The sequence below is a fragment of the Cynocephalus volans genome, chromosome 1 (assembly GCF_027409185.1).
Source record: "Cynocephalus volans isolate mCynVol1 chromosome 1, mCynVol1.pri, whole genome shotgun sequence".
Taxonomy (NCBI): domain Eukaryota; kingdom Metazoa; phylum Chordata; class Mammalia; order Dermoptera; family Cynocephalidae; genus Cynocephalus; species Cynocephalus volans.
Genome location: NC_084460.1, coordinates 6,920,344 through 6,944,350, shown reverse-complemented (window position 1 = coordinate 6,944,350; position 24,007 = coordinate 6,920,344). Strand labels below are relative to the sequence as shown.

Genomic DNA, 24,007 nt, shown 5'->3' with positions numbered 1-24,007 from the left:
CGACACTATCCTTTCACCTTTCACATCCAGGATTTAACACAATACTCTCTGACCAATTAAAAAGACAGGAATTACACTGCCTTTATTCTGAACAGCAGTAGGTAAAGATGTCCCGTCACCCTAAATGGCTACAAAAAAGAAACTGCTATAGAAAAATTACATAAACAGAATATGAGCAAGACAAGAAGGTAAGAAATAGGGACAGCTTAGCTAGGAAAAAATAAAAGAGTTCTAACCCTTGATTGCGCTGAATTTATCTCTAGGCTGCTGGAAAAGGGTTGAAAGGCGATAGGTAGCTTAATGGGTTAATGTCCACGATGCAAAGTTAGCTGAGTGTTTGTCCCTGAAAACTTTCTATTGCCACCATTTAAGGCAGTGTGTCCTAAACCAAGGTCCTGCAGCCACCTACATCAGAATCTCCAGGACCAGGCTTCAGATTTTAAACATGCAATTTAATGATTCTAAATACACTCAAGTTTGAAAAATAACTAAATTCTATTACAGGTGCCTGGAAGAGTGGGTCAAGACTCAGAGGCCATACACAGTACTTTTTCTGGATCCTTCCTGTCTCCCTCAAGCTGTGCGCCAATCTCCCACTCACCTTTAATGTACCTACTTCCTCAACTAAAGCAATAATCACATCATGTTTGTTTGTAAGACTTCTCCCGAGAAGTAAAGAATCCTCTCATTTCTTTACCCTCCAAGATAGTAGAGTGCGTGGCACATAGCAAGAACTCATTTATTCAATGAAATAAGTTATCTGAGTTATGTCACCACTTTGCCTTACTTTAAACACTGGAGAATGAGGTCTGACTAAATGATCTCTAATGACCCAATATTCTAATATCTCCTTTACTTAGCAGAGAAGCATCTCAATCCATTTTTCCATTACTACTCCCTTAAGGAATGCTTTTAGATTTTTCCCCCCTTAATAGTCCCCAAACCATGGAATTTTAGTATTAAAGATACAGTTTATATACTGTGGCTCTGTAGAGGGCCACAAACCTTTGTAATAGCTAAGATTATTTCACCATCCGCCCCCACTCCCCGAAAGAACCAATCTTTATCCTCTTGGGGTTAATATAACCCCTTGAGAAAGCATTCAACAGTATCTAGATATTTACAGTAACAATGCCATGTTAGGGGAGAATGTCACTCTAATGCTTAATAACAGCTAATTTTAATTTCTTTGACCAAATCAACACATGATTTGAGTTGACATATGCTATTGACAAAATTTAAAATATCTTCATCAGTTCCACACATAAAGCTTCCCTAGGCTGGGTATTATCTAACAGCATTCCTTTAAAATCTATCCACTATTACTGACACAAACTACATAGGAAAAGTGTTTCTAAAGATTTTTTAGATGCAGCAATACTAGGCCTTCAAACACGTATTGATTTTAAACAGTTAAGTGACATCACTCATATCAGTTCAAAGAATTAACCTTCCAGTTTGCCAAAAGTACACCACTCCACCCAGAAGTCAGAGCAGCATTTAAGCAATCCAGCAGAGCACCAGGGAAAATGCCACGCAGAGTGTGTCACATTTATGAACATCGCTATAGTACCTGACTGTCATCAAAGCCAGCATGAAAAAGTCTGTGAAAGCCATAACCAAGAAGACAGATAAAAACAAGCGTTGGCAAGGATATGGAGGGACTGCGACCACCACACACTGCTGGCAAGAATGCAAAATGGTGGAGTAGCCGGAAAAGGCTGGCGGTTCCTGAAAAGGTTAAACAGAGTTGCCATAGGACCCAGAAATTCCACTCCCAGATATATGCCCAAGAGAAACGAAAATCTATGTCCGCACAAAAACTTGTACAGGAATATTCAAAGCAGCATTATGCATAATGGCCAAAAAGTGAGGGGCCAGCCCGTGGCTCACTCAGGAGAGTGTGGTGCTGATAACACCAAGGCCACGGGTTCGGATCCCATATAGGGATGGCCAGTTAGCTCACTGGGTGAGCGTGGTGCTGACATAATGGCCAAAAAGTGGAAACAACCCAAATGCCCACCACCTGATGCACGGATAAACAAATAAGGCAATATTACTTGCCAATGAAGAAATGAAGTATTAATCCCTGATACAACATGTATGAATCTTACAAACATTTGGCTAAGTGAAAGAAGACAGTCACAAAGGACCACATTTTGTATGATTCCACTTATAAGAAATGTTGAGAACAGTTAAATCCATAGAGACAGAAAGATTAGTGGTTTCCAGAGGGTACAGGGAAGAGGGTGGGCACGAAGAGAGCAGAGTATGACTGCTAAAGGGTTTAGGGTTTCATTCAGGGTGATGAAAATGTTCCGAAATTGACTGTGGTGATGACTGCACACTGAATACACTAAAACCACTGAATTGTATACTTTAAATGGGTGAAGTGTATGGTTTGTGAATAAGTCAATAACTGTTACCCACCCCCCCCATCCTCTGGAAACCACTAATCTTTTCATTTTTATCTATGAAAAAATACAAGAGATACCAGAAAGTGTGCTCAATGTTACAACAGGCGCCAGTAAGAATTATCATTTTTAGTCTAGAGTTTTTTCCTTGATGCCCCAATGAAACCATTCAAAATGTAAATACAGTTTTTTATATTCATATTTTAATTTATTGAATTCAGGTCAAATAGTTTATAAAAGCAAAGTACTGGGGGCAGTTACTCAAGATCTATATACAAATAATTTTATGCTGTGGCTCTAGAGACAATGGACGACCTCAGAGAAGAAGTTCCAACCAAAAGATAGGATGTTCTGGAGGGTGTCCCAGACCATAAACTTGCTGAGAACAGGAAACATGTCTGTACAATAATTTCTGTGCCAGGCAGTATGATTGATGCTTTACATACGCACTACTTATAATCCTCCCAACAACCTTGCAAGGTAGGTATTACTGTCTTCATTTGAAGTAGCTTAAAACCAAATATCCTCAAATCCAGAAGAGAACAATTCAATTAATTAATCTAAGCTTCAAGTTCCTGATCTATGAAAGAAATAACAATCCTACGCACATCAGTCTCGTTGTAAGAGATAAGTGAAATAGGGTCTATTAAGTGCCTGATTAAACAGACACTCAAATTTCAGGGTTTTTAAAGCCCCTCAGCTTCAGCAAAAACATATGCAACACTGAGGAAGCTAATAAAACGGGTTGCAATCAATACTCAAAGAGACAACACTGCCACGTTCATCAGGGTTCTCTTTGAGTTGTGACACTTAATCATCCAGCATGCACAACAAACTATGGAAACAGAGCATAACAAAGGTTATTGTTATGATAAAAAAAAAACACATAAAAGTTAGCCTGGCATTTATTTAACGATGTGCATTATTGTAATTATGCTACATAATTAGATATATAAACAGTAAGCAGTGATTGACTATAACTATTATGACTTACGTAGCCAAAGTAATTGTTCCCAGGGTCATGAGAGCCAAGTCGTGAGCTGTTTTAAAAACCAACAAAAGACACTGAAGCCACAACCCACAGTGATGATGCAAACTTGCTTTCTACTCCCCACTGGATGTTTTCAAAGAAGCCCTGGCTGGAGGTTGAGACACAAGTCAGGCAGCACAAAGTACAATTCAGGCTTAGGGAGGAACACCTTCTCCAGCATTAATCCAACAGTGCAGCCTAGCCTGGAGAGAACGCTGGAGGAGTGGAAAGACCACAGAGACAGCAGCACCGGGTGTGCATTGGGAGGTGGAGATGGGAGAGGGCTAGAGGTAATTGAGTGTGATGAACTACAAGGGCTGATGGAGGATACACTGGCTGATGGGCCATCCTGAACAATTAGGGGGCAGAATAAGCGTGCCAGACGCAAGGACGGCCAAGGACATGTGGGAAGAGGGAAGGACGGGGTGCAGTTAGGTAGGACCACTTCTGTAGATACACATTTGCAATTTTTATCAGGAACCTGCATTCACCATTTTGCCGAGCAAATGTGAGCATAGTGTTATGTTCATTTACCACATAGGATCATACTGAGAAGTTTGACCAGTCTAATAGGCCTGACCTATAAAGACTATAATGTAGACAAAAAGGCAAGAAACACAGCAGTATTCCAGAAGTTAAACATCAGTGCATACAGAATGATATGAATCAAGTTTCACTCCACCAATTATAAGTCTAATAAAAAGACTATCATCAGCCCTGTGGTATATAAAGTATGCTACTGAATGCCCCATACAGGAAATGAATACTCTCATACACTACATGTGGGAGTATAAATTGGGTTTAACCTCTATACACAGCAATTTGGCAATATTTTCCATCTCTCTGCCTTAACAAAACGATCTTTCTCCTATGGAGATAGTCCTTCCCTACAAACTGTGGAAGTGGTGGCTTATTCTTCCACTGGGCAAATGCTGCTTCTCACTGGCACACTCTAACCATGAATGAAAACCTGTGAGGCAGGCTCATGCAATCCAGCTCTACCGCTCTGCCTCTCCCTGTTATTCACTAGCCTTCCAATTGTTCCCTTATAGTTGTAGTCTCCTCCGCTCCCTCCCACCATCAACCTAAATGATCCTGAAATCTTAACCTACAACTCATCCAACACTGTATAGTTCCTTTTTATCTTCAATAAATCATACCCACCAAACTCTAGCACCCTACTGCCACAACTGTACTCTGTACTACCCCACAGGTGTTCTCCCTGTGAGACTTTCGTATGTCCTACTCTCAAATCCTCACCTCCTGTCCTATACGTCCTTTATCATATATCACACACATCCACAATGCCTATTCTGACTATACTGGGTTTCCTAGTCCTTGTAGCTTCTTTGTACAAGTCACTATGCATTTCTCTCCTTATCCATCCTAGACACCCCCCCGCAATCACTTCAGTCACTCTCCCTATTATTTTAGACTCTCCTCCATCCAGTAAATTTACTGCATTTGTGTTCTCACATGCAGTTATCTGAGCACTAGAAAGAAAAGTGAAAATCAACAGACTCCCACATGTACACTGGAACCACTATAAACTAACTACCTCCACCATTAACCAAAGCTCCACAACCCCCTTGCTGTTCTCCTAGTGGCCATTCCAAGTATTTTTCTCTCAAACACATTACCCCACCAACATCTATTCCTTAATCATTTTTAGATGACTCTGCCTCCTTTACACACGTATGCATGCACACACACACTTGCTAGATATTTCTACTTCAAACATTATTTTTCTCTAGGGAGCAAACTCAGTATTTTGAAAACTGATAAAGGGGGAAATAATCATGCATTTACTTGCCTTACTTATATGAACTGTATCTCAGGATAATCAAATGTTTAATGAGAAGTTTCTCTTTATAAAAATATTCCAACAATCTTTGAAGAAGAAATGACAATTGAAATATCACCATTGTACAATCCCTAAAAAGTAATGGATCTATGCAATGATCACCAATGGCTGCTAACATCTCAGAGACAACAGACATTATGCGTATTACTTCCACCATAATCTGTTAAGAATCTGTGCCCCTTCCAAACAAATCTAAATCTGATCAAACTTTACTAATTTATAGGACACACAAGGAACAGAGGAACATGTTAAATTAATCAGTGGGAATAAAATCAGCAACTTACAAGCTGGAAAACTCTACAGAAAAAGAAAAACCTGGTTTCTCCAATGAACCACAAGAAAAAGGGGAAACCTACAGAATAAAAAATATTTAAAAGACGAAGCTATTCACAATTTAAAAACTTTACTTGGATGCAGCTTCAAACGAATTGTAAAAAGGCGGGGAGGGCTATTTTGAAGCATCAAATGGGGAGGGATTTGAAACTTGACATTAAAGAATTCTTCTTACCGTTTTTATGTGTGGTAACGTATTGTGCTTTTTCGGTTTTTTTTTTTTTTTTAAAGAACCAATGTCTTTTGCATAGACAAATGGATATACCTATAGGTGAAATGATATGACGTCTGAGATTTGCTTCCAATAATCCGGGTGGAGGAGAGACACCAAACAAGACTGGCCTTCAGCTGGTAAATGCTGAAGCTACTACACGACGGTACCTGAGGGTTTATTTACTAATCTCTCTACTTGATATATAGTTGAAAGGAAAATTCCTCCCCATCTCAGCCACCCAAGCACCATCCCGGGGAGGAGCAGTGAATCCTTTCTCCCTCACTCCCACTGTGAACTAATCACCGAGTCCTGCAGGTCTTCGCTCTTTTCCGGCCCTCTATTCTTTATTCCCACCGTCATCCTCACGTCACTTCAGAGTCGTCATCATCCCTCAGGTAATTATTATGCTCACCTCCCAGCTGGTCCATCTCCAGACTAGACTCTTTCAACTTCTCCCTAGACTAGAAAGCAACAGTCAAAACTGTTGCTTCCACTGTCCCAACGCTTTCTTCCTGTGCTGCCGCCAGCTTGGTCCACGCTCATTCCTACACTCAAGCTCTGCTGTCCTGGGGAAGCCATTCTTGTCATCAGTGTCATCTGCATAGACTTGCCCTGTGTGCCCAAGGTATTCGCTACATAGTCCTATTCCTATCAGAGCCCATATATTGTGATTTAGCTGTCTTTATCTTTCTTACTCCCTATACTCAGCACCTAAAACCTGGTATGTTACAGGCCTCTAATAAATATTTATCAAAAGAAGGAGTTAGAGAGTACAAGAAAAAGCATGGGACCGAATGGGTACCATGCAGAAGAGAACCTCACGGCTCTAAGAGCACAGTTCTCACACCCAGAATTCTCATGGAGTCCTGCTACAAATTCAACTGTGCTCACATACATGAGAGTGCATTCCTTTTAATCAGAAACTGTCACATATGTGATTTATAATCTCTAAAGATCATACCACACTACATTTGGACTTGAAGAAGCAACCACATTCATCTTTATAAACACATTTACTAGCAAAATAACAAAATGGAAGTAGTGAGAAGATAAAAAGCACAAGAGACGTTATCAGCATTTTTTAAAAAGACAAGTAAATGCATAATTAACACAAAAGCCAAGCTTCAAGAATAGGACACTGTAGGAAATAAGCCTAAATTTTAGCCACTAGATTATGCCATTCTGAAACGCAAGGACCGTGCCTGATCTTTGATGTCTTTCATCGGCCAGAGCGGGCAATCAATAAATATTCCTTAAATTAATGTCTAGTGCTAATACGCAGCTTTAAAAGTAATCAAAGCTAAAATGCTTACCCCTGGGCTGGAATAAAAATACAACTTACCCAACGTAAAAGGTCAATTTTAAGATAAAAATAAATGTATGGCACCACTTTACAACTGTCCTTTATTCTGGAAGGTCACAGTTGTCTTCTCAAAGTTCATTTAATCCCTTAGCATATTCTGATAACATATTAAACGTAAAAATAGTTTCAAGATGTTCTTTTTTTTTGGTGACCGGTAAGGGGATCGCAACCCTTGGCATGATGTCGCCCGCACCCGCGCTCAGCCAGTGAGCACACTGGCCATCCCTATATAGGATCCAAACCTGCAGCCTCGGTGCTCCCAGCGCCGCTGTGCTCCCAGCGCTGCACTCTCCCGAGTGAGCCACGGGGTCAGCCCTCAAGATGTTCTTAACATGACAGAATCTCCAGGGTCATAAGGCTCTCTCAATAGAACACATAGGGTGAGGCATAACAAAAAAACGGACAGCGGGAAATATTAAGGTTGAAAACGCAAACCACCATTCACTCATATTGAGGTTTTAAAATACCTCAGTGGGTACTTTAGAAAGTTTGCAGGAAAACAGAATTAAAAGATAACACGAATCTTTCCAAGAATTTTTGAAGGATTCTCATAATGATAAATGAGTTTCCAGTTCAGCACGAGGAATTCGCAAGTCGCAACAGTGATCTAACAAGTAAAAGGCTGAAGGAACTAAAAAAAGCAACAAAAAACTCTTCTTAGATTGTCAAAGAAGTGAAATCACAGGGCAAATCTCACTGCCTCCAAAACTGGAGAGGCAGACAGGGAAAACAGAGAATGACAATTTACCAGAGCAGAAACCTCCAAGGGATGAAGTGACGGTAAGTGACAAACTGTGGGAAGCTCAGTGCTCCGTGTGGACAAATCTGAGAGTTAAAAACTCCAGGGGAACCAAGGTGGTGGTGGTGGGGGGGGGTGGTTAAGAGGAACTTGTGTAGGATTTACCTCCTGGAGGTCTACCAGGCTACCACAGTGAGTATCGAAGGAACATCCCTCATTCTTCCAGCAGGAGAAGGGGGGAAGAAACCATTTTGAAATAGGCAAGAAACTCTGTTCTTCACAAGGTCTGCCCTCAGGAGAAACTAACCAGAGCCTAGAACCTGCTGCAGTTTTATTGGAGTGGTGGTTTCCCTGGTTTCAGTCAGCCACTGTCACTTAGTAGTCATCAGGGTTATCAGATCAACTGTCCCCACTAGACCATCCCACTATCACAGTACTACAGTGCTTGTGTTCAAGTAACCCTTACTTTACTTAATAATGACCCTAAAGCATAAGAGTAGTGATGCTGACATACTGTTATAATTGTTCTATTTTATTATTAATTACTGTTAATATCTTACTGTGCCTAATTTTTATATATACACATATATATTGGGGGTGGGATCTGAACCCTTGACCTTGGTGTTATCAGCTCCATGCTCTCCCAAGTGAGCTAAATGGCCAGCCCCTGTGCCTTAATTTATAAATTGAACTCACAGGTATATATGTATAGGAAAAAGCATAGTATACTTGTATGTAGGATTTGGTACTATCTGAGGTTTCAGGCATCTATGGGGTCTGGAATGTATCGCCCATAGATAAGGGGTAATGGGAGACTTCTGTACCCAAATCCAGCATACTTTAGCCATCCTGTCCCACAGGGGGTGTGGGCACACAACTGAGAAGCACTTGTGAAGTTCAGTCCAGAGGCACAGGTTCACTAAAAGACTGAGACCTAATCATAGAACTATAGAACTCTTCCCCTTTCCCCATACCTTACTAAACATTACTAAAGGCCTATTTACAGCAGTTCCTTTTTACCCAATACTGTCATATTCAGCTATCAAGAAAAATTACAAGGCATACTAAAAGGCAAAAAATACAGTTTGAAGAGACAGAGCAAGCATCAGAACCAGACTCAGAAATGGCAGGATCCTGGAATTATTAGAAGGGATATTTTAAACAACTATGATTAATAAACTAAGGACTGTAATGGATAAAGTAGACAGCATGCAAGAATAGATGGGCAATGTAAGCAGACAGAAATTATAAGAAAAAAATGAAAGAAATGAAATAGATCAAAAACCCTTAACAGAAATAAAGAATGCTGATAGAGTTTGGGCATGCTGTCCCCCCAAACTCATGCGGAAATCTGGTCCCCAATGTGGCAGTGTTGGGAGCTGTCTGAGTCATGGGGCGGATCCCTCATGAATGGATTAATGCTCTCCCTGGAGGGTGGAAGTAGTGAGTGAGTTCTCGCTCTATTAGTTCCCGTGAGATCTGGTTGTTTAAAAGACCCTGGCACCTCCTCCCTCCCCCTTGCTTCCTCTCGCCATGTGATCTGCTTGTACCCACCAGCTGCCTGCCACTTTCTGCCATGAGCAGAAGCAGCCTGAGGCCTGCACTAGATAGAGCTGTCCCAGAATCGTGAGCCAAATAAACTTCTGTTCTTTATATATTACCCAGTCTCAGGTATTCTGTTATAGCAACACCAAACGGACTAAATACAAATGCCTTTGATGCACTCATGAGTAGACTAGATAGGGCTGCAGAAAAACTGAAAATCAAAGAGAAAAAAGACTGAAAAAATAGAATATCCAAGAACTGTGGGACAGCTATAAAAGGCATAGCAAATATAACAAAAACACCACAAGGAGAAGAGAGAACAGAAGGAATACTTAAAACAATGAGAATTTCTGACATTAATTTCATTAATTTTAACTTATTAATTCATTTCATTAATTTCATTAATGTCAGACCTAAGAAGTGCAGAAAACACCAAGCAGGATAAATGCCCAAAGCACTACTCTTAGGCATACCATATTCAAACTTCAGAAAATAATAAAATAAAGGAAAAAATCCTGAAAGAAGCTATAGGGAAAAAAACATCTTACTTGTAGAAGAGCAAGAACAAGAATTAATCAGACTTCTCAGAAACGATGCAAACTAAAAGAGAGTAGGGTACTTAATGCGTTGAGAGAAAAAACCCACCAGCCTAAAATTCTACTCCCTGTGAAATTATTCTTGTTAAATGAAGGAGAATAAAGACATTCTCAGACAAACAAAAATTGAAGGAATTTGTTACGAGTATACCTGCCATGCAAGAAATGTTAAAAGTTCTTAAGATAGAAGGAAAATGAGAGAGATCAGAAACTCATACTACATAAAGAGAGAGGGTTGGCCAGTTAACTCAGTTGGCTACAGCACTATGTTATGACACCAAGGTAAAGGGTATAGATCCCCGCACTGGCCAGCCAGCAAAAACCCCCAAATACCAGGAGAAACACTGGAATATCCAAATCAGAGGTTATGTGTCTCATATATAAGGAAAGAAAGAGCATTGGAGAATAAATAAGTGACATGATGGCAAAATAAAAACATGTATTTTTTTCCTTCTTAATTGATGTAGCAGATGTTCGTTCAGAATAGCAATGGCAACAATGGATTTGGTTATGTATGTTCATGTGAATACATACAAGCTTAGGCATTAATGAAATGACAGCAACGGTTCGAAGGACAGGAGGGAGGAATTAGGATTATTTTGTTGTTATAATGTCTTCACACTATCTATGAATGTGGGGTGGAGGGAGATGAGAAATCTCTGTACCTTACTTTCAATTTTTGCTGTGAACCTAAAACTGCTTGTTGGGGAAATAGGATAATTTAATCAGGACCCCTCACCTTAGGCCTGGTTGGGGGTGGTGCAGAGCATTCTTTGTAAGCAAACTGTGTGTGGGGGTGGGTGGAGTTAGTGCGCTTGCGCAGTGCCACCACCTTGGCTGGCATCTGCCTCAGGCGTTCGCCCACATGGCCATGCTCTCGAACCTACAACTTCCAAGACCCTTTTTGCCAGGTACCTAGCTCATAGACGTGTGTGGGAGGGGTCTGGTTACCCAGCCTGGCATGTGAGGTGTCTGGGGACCCAGCCTGGCGTGTGAGGGGTCTAGGGACCCAGCCTGGCATGTGAAGGGTTTGTGACCCAGTCTGGACAACAGGCTTGAGGGGTTTGTGAGCTCCAGACCCAGCCCTAGCTCAACAATTGGCCCAGTCGGTGCAGGATTACAGGCAGGTAAAAGAGCACTACACTGCTCTAAAACATAACCTACTTACAATCATAATAATAAAGTGATAAATGCATGTGGTAAACATAAAAGGAAAAAGTGATAAAATGTAAATAAGTAGAAAATCCCTTAATCAAAATGTTGAGATGTGATTATACTGTTTTATCATGCCATAACATGACTTAATTTCTAAAGACCAGAAAGACAAAACAATATTTAAACAAATTTCCATGTAATTCTAACTAATCTTACTTACATGGTTTCATAGTTCATTGCTACTTAGGAGCAGAAATTAGAAAAGCATATGCAAAATGACCTGAGTGGAAAGTAGTTTGTTGTCTGACATGAAGCGAATAGCCAGAAGCACTTTTTAGTTTTTATTTATTCATTTTTTTGGCAACTGGCCAGTACAGGGATCAAACCTGGACCTTGGTGTTACCAGCACCAAACTCTAACCAACTGAGCTAACCAGCCAGCTCCTCAGAAATGCTCTTTTAAAAACTTAGCACAAGAAAACCACTACCCACAAACACCCCCTGCCCCCCACACACCCCGTAAGTATGGAGCTACTAAAGTTACAGGCCAAGACACAGCTCAACAGAACTGAAATGAGTCACCATGCTACAGTGCAGTGCAGTAACACACTGGCATAAGGATGCACAGTTACTGGGACTAGTTAAAAGTATATCCATCCTATACACTAAATTAGGCTGGGAAGAACATAAGAGAATATATATGGTATGATTCCATTTATTTTCTAGGACAGAATAATCAGTAGGGATAGGAATCAGATCGGCAACTCCCTGGGGCAGGGAAGTGTGGTAGGACAGACTTGACTGCATGAGGCACGTGGAAAATTTCTGGGGAAATGGGAATGATCTATATCTTGTTTGGGGTAGTGGTTACACAGTGTATATGGTGGTTGAAACTCAGCTGTATACTTAAAATCTGTGCACTTAATTGCACACAAATTATACCTCAATAAAGTTGATTTTTAAAAAAAGGTTGGAAAGTATAACACATTCTAACAAGATTTCTTCTCAAAATGGGTAAATTAAAAATTGAGGCCTTAAGCGGTAAACAGTGTGTGAAGTCTGTACTATACGGAGATCTCAGCCATCCAGAAGCTCTGCTTCCAAGGAATTCCAGAGAGCCACACCCTAAGCTTTCACTCTAAGCAGATTGTAGCAATAACACTTTGCATCTAATATTGTTTCCTCCCTTTTTGCATAACTTGTCAAAACTTGATCAGCGATTCATTAATATTACTTTCACTAACTACAACTTATTAAGTTGCTATAAAAAATCTTCCTTCCGTAAAACTAAAAGCAGTTTTTTTCTTTTTTCTTTCTTTTTTTTTTAAAGATGACTGGTAGGGGGATCTTAACCCTTGACTTGGTGTCAGCACCATGCTCTCCCAAGTGAGCTAACCGGCCATCCCTATATTGGGTTCCGAACCCGCCACCTTGATGTTATCAGCACCGCACTTTCCCAAGTGAGCCACGGGCTGGCCCTTAAAAGTAGTTATTTTCATATCACCTCTACAAAGCAGGTATAGTACAGAAAATTTCCCATTTTATAAAAACTGAATTTTCAAGAAGTGACCCTCAAAGGAAACATAATCCCAGTCAAGGGCCGTTGCTAGGCCTACATTTAAATTTATCTAAATATGATTCTTACTAAAATGCATAAAACAGAAATTTGTCACATGCATGGAATAAAGTCAATCAAAAAATAAATCTCTCCCTCAAGAATTAACAAGGGTAAAACACCACCAAACTGCTAGCTATGTGATAAAGCTATTTTAAGTTCTTAAAAGATAAAGAACGTCCCTCTGTTGTAAGAGAACACACCTGACAACAGTGTCATCAAGAGACTTTAAAAAGATTCATACCTTTGACAGTTTAAGAAATCGGTCATACAGAAATAATCATAAACGTGCACATTTGATATTCATTGGTGCTTCATTTATTTAACAGCAGCAGCAACAACAAAAAGACAAAGCTACTGATACAATTCTGGGGTCCAAATTGGAGAAATAATTAGATAAATCATGATCCGTCCACAGCACGCCCAAGATTTGAACCCAGGCAGCCTAGATTTAGAGACTAAAATCCCATTAACACAGTGCATTGGCTTTACCCATTTTATCATTTGGAGCGTTAATAAGGAGGGAGGACTTCATCAATATTTGAGATCCAGGGAAACAAATACAAAAAAAGAAAATCCAGCAATAAACCAGGGATAGTAAAGGTCTAAGAAAAGAAGACAAGTAAAGGGATATATATATTCCATCTTCTTGGCTCACAAAACTAAAAACTCTAAATTCAGTATTAGTAATGATTCTAAAGAATAAATATAAATCACTACTCCTTTCTTCGTGTCTCTAGCTCACCTTTTGACTCTATATACACCGATGAACTTTACCTGAAATCAACCAGTATCTGAGGAGCTATGTTCAAAGGTTTCTCTATTTCTCTAAGCAGGGTGTTCCCTCAGCATTAACTGAGAATCTCTGCCCTCCTAGAGAACTGCAGGGATTAATAACTCTTCATCCAAATGCATATGAAACGTGGACTAGTTTTAGACCACACACCTAGCTTACAGAATAGTTTGGAGAACATGCCCACAAAGTGTCTTCCTGAATACCAAATCAAAGACTAGACGTAAGGTACTGCAGCAAAGATGTTCCTGACACCAAACACGTGGTTTCTCCTGCTGCTAGATGAACAGGCCTGAATAACGCTACAGGAGTAAGCTGCTTCGTAATCTCACTGTGTCACTAACTGATGACTTCACAATCTCACCATTTTTAACCTCTCTAACACAGAAACAGAAAGGTTTGGAAACATTCAAGGCAATTCAAAAACAGTTTCTTCCCAGAAATCATCAGTATACTGGGAAACCTGAGCCTCTGGATAAAGTCTCAAAACTCCAGTATACAAAAAATTAAAAAGAAGAAAGAAGATCTGTTCCTGGTAGATGCTATACAACGATATGGATGGATGGACAGACAAGAGATACAGCGACATATTAAAAATTTCAAATAATCTGAAGACAAAAGCAAAGAATAATTAAATAAACTGAAATTGCTAAAACCAACATTTTAAAATTCCAAATTCTGACCCACTTATAAACACAAACCCTCCATCTCATGAAAATACCCTACCAGCAATCTTTACTCCCCACCATCAAGGAAAGCCTAAGGCAAAAGTCAGAATGTGAAAATCAGCTAAATGCTACAGAATTTTGAGTTGGGAGCCAAAGGCTTCTTTGGCCCTAATAATAGGAGCTAAGCCAAACCCAGGCCTGTTTTAGGCACACACAGAAAAAAGAAAAAGAAAAAGAAAAAAAAAAAGTAGCTGAAGAGTAAGGGAGAGGGCAGGAAATTAAAATGGAAAGGAAAGCTAGAAACAGAACATGAAGTGTAGCTATAGGAAGTAGAATGACTTTACCAACTAGACAATCACATTATTAAGACTCGGTGGTGACAATTTCTACTACTGTATTTGGGGGAACCAGACTGAATAAACAGAAATGACCCTTCCCCAGTCATTCCTAGTTATAATAAATAGGTAAGAGCACCAGAACTGCACCACAGCTACGGATCATCATTTAATTTGACACACAGAAGAAATGAGGCAAGTTATGAGAATGGGAGCCCTGATCATCAAAAACATCACTTTAGAAAATTAACTGGAACATAACCTTGAGAATAGAAATTCCACTATACAGTTTCACCCTAAGGAAAGACCCAAGTATACACACATACAAAGCCGTCATCTTTGCACTGTTATGTTTATGTAAGAGGGGAAAAAATCTAGATGTCCAACAACAGGGAACTGGCTGAATGAGGGCAGTACCGTATCTGAATTATTATGATGACACAGACCTGCGTATTAACAAGTAAAAAAATTCATTATATGCTCATATTTATAATATTCATTATAAAAATTTATAAGACATTTTACATCATATGATTATTATGACATATTTTAAAAATATATCTGCATATATACGAGTTTCAAAAAGTTCATGGGAATATTTGTATTATCTTTTAATTCTATTTTTCCATGAGCTTTCTGACATTCCCTCATATGAACAGACCTCTAAAGGCTCAAAATAACTTTCCTTTCTTCTTTTTGCTTATTTCAATTTTCTAAAGTTTTTACAAAAAACGTTTTTGCAAGAAAAAATACTGTTTTAAATTTTGACGTTCACTTAAAATTTTTTTTTAAGAGAATGTAAAATAAAAACCAAGGTGCCAAGAGTCTGGATTTTACCAGATAAATGGAAAGAGAAGTCATATATTAAGGACTTCTCTAATCCAAGTCTTCAATTCTTCCTATCTTGTCCTGATACCTAACATTTCAAAAACTACTTGATACAACCTGATAATTACTTTCAATGAAACCCAGATTTCATATCCTATGTCTGTTACATCACATTCTTGCACTCAGAGGAGGCCCAGATGGATCTTTCACACTGGATTGGACAGCAGGAACTGATGGACTCATTCCAAAGTGCTAAACCACCATCTGCAGACTTCTGTTAATTCTCTCCATCTCATCTGTCCCATTCCCAATTTTTTTAATATACCCATTGCACAAGTAATCAAGATTTGCCCTCCAGGTGTCTCTTCCCATAAGGAAGATAGAAATATAATATTAAACTAAATTATTCTCAAATAAAGAAGGCCTTCACATTATTTTCCCAATTTAAAAATATTGCTCTGTGCCTAATGCTAAAGGCCATGCAAGGTACTAAAAGAGTGTAATGCATGGTCACTAATTACAAACAACCAATAAAACAGAACTCAAATATGAAACAATGAGAAAATGATTAAATTTTAGACTGCCAAGTAACTGCTAGGCTTGGCTCTCCTGGTCTAATCCCAATTCAACACACTATATAGTAATATGACCTTGGGCAGTATCCTCAACTGTAATACTATGAGTTAAATCTAAATTATCTCTAACATTCTTTCTAGCTCCTACCATCTTTAGTTCTAGAAAAAACAGATCAGAGAAAGGAAAGATAAGTGTAGCCTTCCAGAATGTTTTACAAATTACCTATGAAGAGAAACAAGGAAGATTAAAAAACCAAGCAAATCTGGCAAGGAAAAAAAAGTTTCCAATGAATAAAGGTTTGGTTTTTTTTAATTTAAGCAGGATGATAAGAAAGTAAATAAAAGTATATACTATTATCCTTCCATTAGAAAAATCCCAAAGAAGCTTATAAGGTAAATAAATCTACCGTCAGTAGAGGGGAGCAGTGCATAGAAAATAGAAATATTAGATCAAATATTTGCTAGTATCTAACTTGGTGGAGGGAGAATAGTACAAGGCAAGGCCATGAAAGCAGAAGAGTTTTGGGAGCCCCAGTGACTATCTACTATGTGTGAAGAAGCTCTTTACTAGACACTGTTAAGAATGCAAATATGGATAAATCAGGCCCTGCTGTTAGGAAGCTTATTTAATTTATTCATTCAGTAAATATTTATTGAGCACCTACTATGTATAGGGACCATTCTAGGTACTGGGAACGCAAAAGTGAATAGGACAGACAAGATCCTGCTCTGACAGAACTCACATTCTTAGGTGGAAAACAGACAATGAAGGAAACCAAAAAGTCCCAGGAAAAAAACAGAAAAGAGTAGTGTGACAGAGTGACTAGGCTGGGCAGAGGTGGAGTACTGCTTACAACGGGGGATCACAAGCAAGACAATGTCAATAATTACTAAAGCTGGGTAATGGGAATTCATTGTATTATTCTCTCTACAGTACTTATTAAAAATTACTAAGACAAGCTATAGATAGATAAGATGATAGGACAAGTTTCATTCACTGAGATGACATCTGAGCAGCGACCTGAAAACCGGGAACAAGCACCAAGGCCCTAAGGAACTCAGAGCCTTTAGGAGAACAGAAGAAACCTGATGTGGCTGGAGCACAAGCGGGAGAGAATGGCACATGGCGAGGCCAAAAAAGCAGAAAGAGTTTTGTGGGGCCCTATTAAGCAACATAAGAGATTTAGAAGTCTTTCTACATGAAAAAGAAACCTTCCTATCGGAAGGTTTTAAGTAGGAATGTGAATATAGAAGTATACTTTTTACTTTTTTACTTACAATGTAATACAAAGTTTAGTGCTAAATTAGGTAACCCGAAATATATTTACGTTTAGCTATGGAATAAATTAACACTTTGCAGGCAACTTTACCTTCCTAATCATTTCATTTTATTTATTTATTTTGCTTGTCAGTTGGATATTTTATTAATCATCTACTCTGAAACACACCACGAACATAAGTTTAGCACTGTTTAAATAACTACAAGTCACTTAAAATCAATTTGGGGGGGAAAAACTTTTTTTCTTAAATTTTAACATTTAACTTGTACATTTCTGTGGGGTACACATACTGCACAGTGACTCCCTTAGGGTAGATAACACAGTTTTGCACCCATAGTCCACCATTCCTCCCCACCACCCCTTCTCTCCTGGCCTCTGGTAACCATTATTCTATTCTCTACTTCTATGAGAACCAATTCTTTTTTCTTTTTTTTTAGATTCCACATGACTGAGATCATGCAATATTTGTCTTTCCTAGTCATTTTATTTTATCTGATATCAACATTAATTTCTAAACCCAAGCACATCAATCCAAGGAAATTAATTCAGTACCTGAAAGGGGTTTCAGAAACATCCTGGGTGAAAGAGAAATCAGTGTAGGATTAAAAATTCTGATACAGATGTCCAAAAAAAGTGCTGCAAACAACATGTGAGCTACAATTTCAGACTTTAAAGATCCTACTTAAAAAAGAATGGCATGCTGGCTACTGTGACAAGTGTCACAAAAATAAAAAGGAAACTGAGGCATAGGACAGATGAATGACTTGCCCAAACCACACAACTAGTAAGAGGAGGACAGAAGCTGGGATGTGAAGCCCACTCTTCTGACTTCCTACTCAGTGTTCTTTCCAGAGCACCACAAAAAAGCAAACAAAAATAATTTAGAACCCATACAGACAGCAGACAAGAGGCTGCCAGGGCCTAAAGGGAGGGGAAATGGAGAGCAACTGTGTAATGGGTACAGGGCCTTCTTCCGAGGTGATAAAATGCCTTGGAACTACATAGAGATGATAATTTCGCATCATACTGAATTTACTAAATGCCACTGAATTGTACACTTTAGAATGGTTAATGGCTCATTTTGATATGTGAATTTTACCTCAACTTAAAAAATAAACTTGAAAAAGTAAAAATAATAATTTAGAGGTGATTGCCAACAGTTGATGACAAAGTTATACAAGTCACTGAAGGCAGAGTTTTGGAGATCCATGTTCTAATCAAAACTTAGTATAAATTGGCTTCAGACCAGGGCTTCTCAAACTAGGCTGTACTGACATTTCGAGCCAGATGACTTTTTTGTTCTGAGGGGCTGTCATGTGCACTGTAGGGTATTTGGCAATATCTCTCGCCTCGTCATGTGCACTGTAGGGTATTTGGCAATATCTCTCGCCTCCTACCCACTAGCACTCCTCCTCCTGCTCCTGAGTTGTGGCATCCCAAAGTGTCTCCAGACACTGACAAAGGCTGCTAAGGCACAACCAGCACCTGTTGAGAACCACCCACGTGGTGAGGTCCCTAACTTAATTTCCTCAACCATCAGTTTGCTCGTCTATAAAACACAGGCTAAAATAAGGTCATCTTACTCAAGTTCTCTTTCAATTCTGAAATTCTGGTCCATATCTTGCTTATCGCCTATGATTTATAATCCAGTGCAGCCTTCTTTTTCACCAATCTTACTCTGTATCTCACTAGGCTGTTGCAAGCATATGTTGAAATCGGCAAGGAAATGATTTTACACTGCATTCTCCTCAGAGACAGTAAAAGTGGCCTTGAATAGCATTCATCTTAAACTCCTATCCAAAAGAACTGTTGATATAAAAAGATGAACACTAAGAACCCTGTTAATAAAGGAATGCTCAAGTTATCAAAGGACTATAGTTTATGAACCTATATTTATATTTTACTTATTTGTACTTAATAAGCCTCTTATGCAAGGTACTTCCCTTTGAAATCAACTGAAACATTGGCTTGTTTGCCTTGCCAAAGTTTTCAAGAAGGATTTTAGGCTACTCCATTTTCACACGAGAATACCCCAGGCATGCATGGGGGTAAAGGGTTAATTTAGTTCTGTGTATGCTCAAAGAATTACAAGCAACTTCATTTAATTATTAAGTAGCCAATCAGGTAATCTCTGAGGCTGATTAGTGCACTGATGACATAATGTCTTCCATTTCAACACTGCCGTTCCAATCAGGAGACTGCTCTTCAGCTACAAGGAGGAGCTGGCAGGATTTGCAGGCTCACACTATGAATTTGGGGAAAAGGGAAATGAATCCATTTCCTATTTCACCCCTTTTGTATTAAAAGATGAAAAAGGTTTCTGAACTGACATTTATAGAATACCCCTGCCTACAACAGCAGAATACACAGTCTTTTCAAGTGGACATAGAACATTTATGGAGAGAGACCATCTTCTGGGCCATAAAACAAGTCTCAATAAATTTAAAAGGATTCAAGTCATACAAAGCATCTTGTCTGACCAAAATGTAATTAAATTAGAAATTATTAACAGAAAACTCTCTGGAAAATTCCCAAATATTTGAAAACTAATATTCTTCACACTTCCAATAGCTAATATTCTTCACACGTCTAAAATATTCATATTTCTAAACCAATGAGTTCAGGAAGAAATCAAAAGGTAAACAGTGAAAGCTGAATGCTTTTTCCCTAAAATGAGGAACAAGACAAGGTTATCTGCTCTGGTCACCACTACTTGATATGTTATGGTAAGTGCTAGACAGTGTAATAAAGCAAGAAAAAGAAATGAGTCAGCCAGGTTGGAAAGAATAAAACAAAACTGTCTTTATTTACAGATAATATGATCATCTCTGTAGAAAATCCAATAAAAATCTACAAAAAATCTGCTAAAAGAGGTGAGCTTAGGAAAGTAACAGATAATAATAATAACATGCAAAACTCAACAGTATTTCTATATACTAGGAAATAATTTGAATTTTTTAAAATGTACAATAGGATCAAAAAGTATTAAATACTTTAGGATAAATCTATCAAAAGATGGCAGATACCTGAACAGAGGAAAATATAAAACTTTTCTGTAAGAAATCAGAGAAAACCTAAACCCATCATCATGGGCCAGAAGACTAAAGAGCGTTAATATTTCAATTTTCCACAAATTGATTTATATACTCAACACAACCCCACTCAAAATGCCAGCAGTCTTCTCTGTAGAAACTGATAAATTAATCCTAAAATTCATACGGAAATGTTAAATATATAAAATAGCCAAAACCACTTTGAAAATGAGTAACAAAGTGAGAGAACTAACATTACTTGATTTCAAGACTTACATTACCCAGCTACAGTAATTAAGACACTGTGGTAGTGGCCTAGACACTGAACAAATTGAACAATGAAATCGACAGTCCAGAAGTGAACGCACACATGTTTGGGGAACTGGCAAAGGATGATCTTTTCTACAAATGGTGCTAGAAAATATGCAAAAAAAATAAAAAAATAAAATCTTTGACCAATGCATCATATGCAAATATCAAGTCAAAATGGAACAAAGACCCAAAAGTTAAATCTAAAACAATACAACTTCTTAAAAGAAAACACAACAAAAAATCTGTGACCTTAGATTAGGAAAAGCAAAACCAGAATATAAAAACAACCCAATAGACAAACAACTCAATTTTAAAATGGGCAAAATACCTCAACAGAAATTTCACCAAAGACATGTGGATAGCTAATAAACACATAAAAAGGTGCTCAACATCATTAGCCATTAGGGAGATTCAAGTAAAAACCACAATGAACTACCACTTCACACCCGCTAGAATGATTATAATCAAAAACACAGTCAATAACAAGTATTGATGACTTGAAGAAACTGGAAGCCCTCACTTGCTGATATTGAAAATATAAATTTTTGGAATTTATATTTTCAATATAAATTGAAAAATATTTTCCAAAAGCTGTTTTGGAAAACAAGTTTGGCACTTTCTTTAAAAGTTAAAACATAACTCTAATCACACTCCTAGGTATCTACCCAAAAGAAAAGAAAACACACAAATAGCTATAAGCAAATACATGCAGCTATTCCCCGTAACAGAACCCAAAGTAGAAACAATCCAAATATCCATCATCTGGTGAATGGATAAACAAAAGGGGGGATACACAACGGTATGCTATTTGGTCAGAAAGCAAGTAGCTAAAAGAGATAAAATGAGGAGAAACTAATCTGAAAGAACTCCCAATGGCCAAAGCTAGAACAATGTGAGCAACAAAATACATAATAAATAGATTAAAACCCAAAGAATAAAATAAATATCAATGAGTCCATACTAATGACATTAATAGACTAAGGAGGCATGATGGTTAAATGTGATCTAGTAGGCTGAATTGAATCCTGAAATTAAAAAGAACAAGCAGGAACTATCCACGTGGAGTTTCAAGATGGCGGCGGCTGCGGCGGCTGGCGCGGAGTAGCTGAGGTGGAAAAGGTGGCCACTGGGCCTCAGGCAGCCGGGAAAACTTGTGGTCCTTCCTCTCGCCATCTCTTAAGGGAGGACTGCTGCTGCTGACCGGTCGTGGGGGCTCAACGCCACTTTGCCCCCGGCAGGAGAGGCTGCCTCATTTACAGGCAACAGCTTTGAAGTGTGGAGCAGGAAAAGAACTGATTCTTAGCTGCAAAAGTGAGTCTTGAAACAGGGAACACGGCGCCAGGGCTGCTGTGGATGCAGCCAGGATCCCGGAGGCTGGGGCCGCACTGAAGGCGGCCAGCTGCCCTATCCAGGATTCGAGGTTTCAGGCCGGCATTAAAGAAGACTCCTGGGAGCGCCCGAGCGGTGCCGCGACTGAACAGCCCGAGGCGGCAGCGCCGAGAACACGGAAGGCAACAAACCAGAGACAGAGCGAGCGCCCGACCTGGCACAGCACTGTGAGTGATCCCTGGCAAAGCTCTGTTCGGGGGGTGGATGCCCACGCGGCTCCCCGCCTGCACCACCAGGCCACTCACTGCCCTGGTGCTGCCTCCATTTTCCCAGGTGCGGGCAGCTCCGCCCTGCTCGGCCATCACTGAGCCCATTTGCTTGGCCTGGCGCGGGGCTTTCCGGACCCTGCGGGCCGACCTCCTCTCCCACTCCCTCCGCGGTTCTCTGGCAGGGCTGGGGGTCTGGGGCGTCCCGACCAGTTTTGGGAGGGCTAGGAAGTACGGGCGGGCCGACTGTAACTCCACCACACCCTGGACTCCGGCCCCGGTAAACTTCCTGTTACTGGGAGGCAGATACCATCTCTGCGACCACCAGTTTGGAAAAAAGCCTAACGAATTTCTGGTTGGGAATAGTGTGGTAGGAGAGTTCCCAGGTCCGCTTGAACCTGCTGGAGAGCAGGCTGCAGGTGGGCACTAGACTCGGTTTATACCGGGGGGATACAAAGGTGAACAAGACCCGAGAAAGATCTACACAGTGCTACAAAGGCACCCAGAGAGACCGGTCGTCTGTGCCTAGCAGAAACCTGGTAGACTTCCTGGGCGAGGCGGTGCTGAGCAGGGTCTTGAAGGCCCAGCTGATAGACGAGGGGTGCAGAAGACACGCCCCAGCCCAGCACAGTGTGCACAGAGGGGGGAGACGTGCGGCCAGGGAGGCGGAGACTCGACAGAAACCACACACCCGGTGGGGTCGCCACTGCACGATCTAACAGCCTGGGCCAGAGCACACGGAACGGGAGAAGTCCTGTACAGAAAGTGAAAGCTCAACAGAGATCACACACCCTGTGGTACGTGATCCACCAGCCCAGCAGAGTACAAGCTGACCAGAAAGGTGGATCCCCGGAGAAGCCCAAGACCCGAGGCAACCACACACACAAGACACTAGAGGCCAACTGAGCAGTCACGGCGGGAGCCATACCAAATTGGCAACCACAGCAACATCCTAGTTAGTCATTAGTCTTAAACCGGTGGACTGTGAAACCCCCTGCCACAATGAATAAACACCAAAAAAAAGACACCAGAAATACAAAAAATCAAGAAAGTACACCACCAAAAGTTAATAAATCTCATACTCTAGATCCTATAGAACAAGAAGCCCTTGAAATAACTGACAAGGAATTTCGAGTGATAATTCTAAGGAAACTGAATGAGATACAAGAAAACTCAGCTAGACATCATGATGAAATGAGGAAAAGTATACAGGATCTGAAAGAGGAAATATACAAGGAAATCAATGTCCTGAAAAAAAATGTAGCAGAACTTGCTGAACTGAAGAAGTTATTCAGCGAAATAAAAAACACAACGGAGAGTTTAACCAGCAGGCTTGTCGAAGTTGAAGAGAGAACCTCTGAACTTGAAGATGGGCTGTTTGAAATAACACAAGCAGACAAAAAGAAAGAAAAAAGAATCAAGGACATGGAAGAAAATCTGAGAGAGATATCAGACAACCTCAAGCGCTCAAATATCCGAGTCATGGGTATTCCAGAAGGGGAGGAAAATGGAGATTCCATTGAAAACATATTCAACAAAATAGTGGCAGAAAACTTCCCAGGTATAGGAAAAATCACAGATCTTCAGATCCAGGAAGCTCAACGATCTCCAAACGTATTCAACCCAAAAAGGCCTTCTCCAAGACATGTCATAGTCAAATTGGCAAAACTCAGAGACAGAGAATCTTAAAAGCTGAAAGAGAGAAGCGTCAAATCACCTATA

The 24,007-nt window shown here is 39.8% G+C and overlaps 1 protein-coding gene and 1 non-coding gene across 5 annotated transcripts in view; both read right to left on the bottom strand.

The window, feature by feature from the left end:
* The window catches only part of LOC134378712 (chromatin remodeling regulator CECR2), a 152,120-nt gene that overhangs the window by 98,344 nt on the left and 29,769 nt on the right, over positions 1 to 24,007 (bottom strand). The gene's annotated exons all lie outside the window — the stretch shown is intronic.
* TRNAT-GGU (transfer RNA threonine (anticodon GGU)) lies at positions 11,619 to 11,691 on the bottom strand. Its single transcript has one exon. It is a non-coding gene; the product is annotated as a tRNA-Thr (tRNA).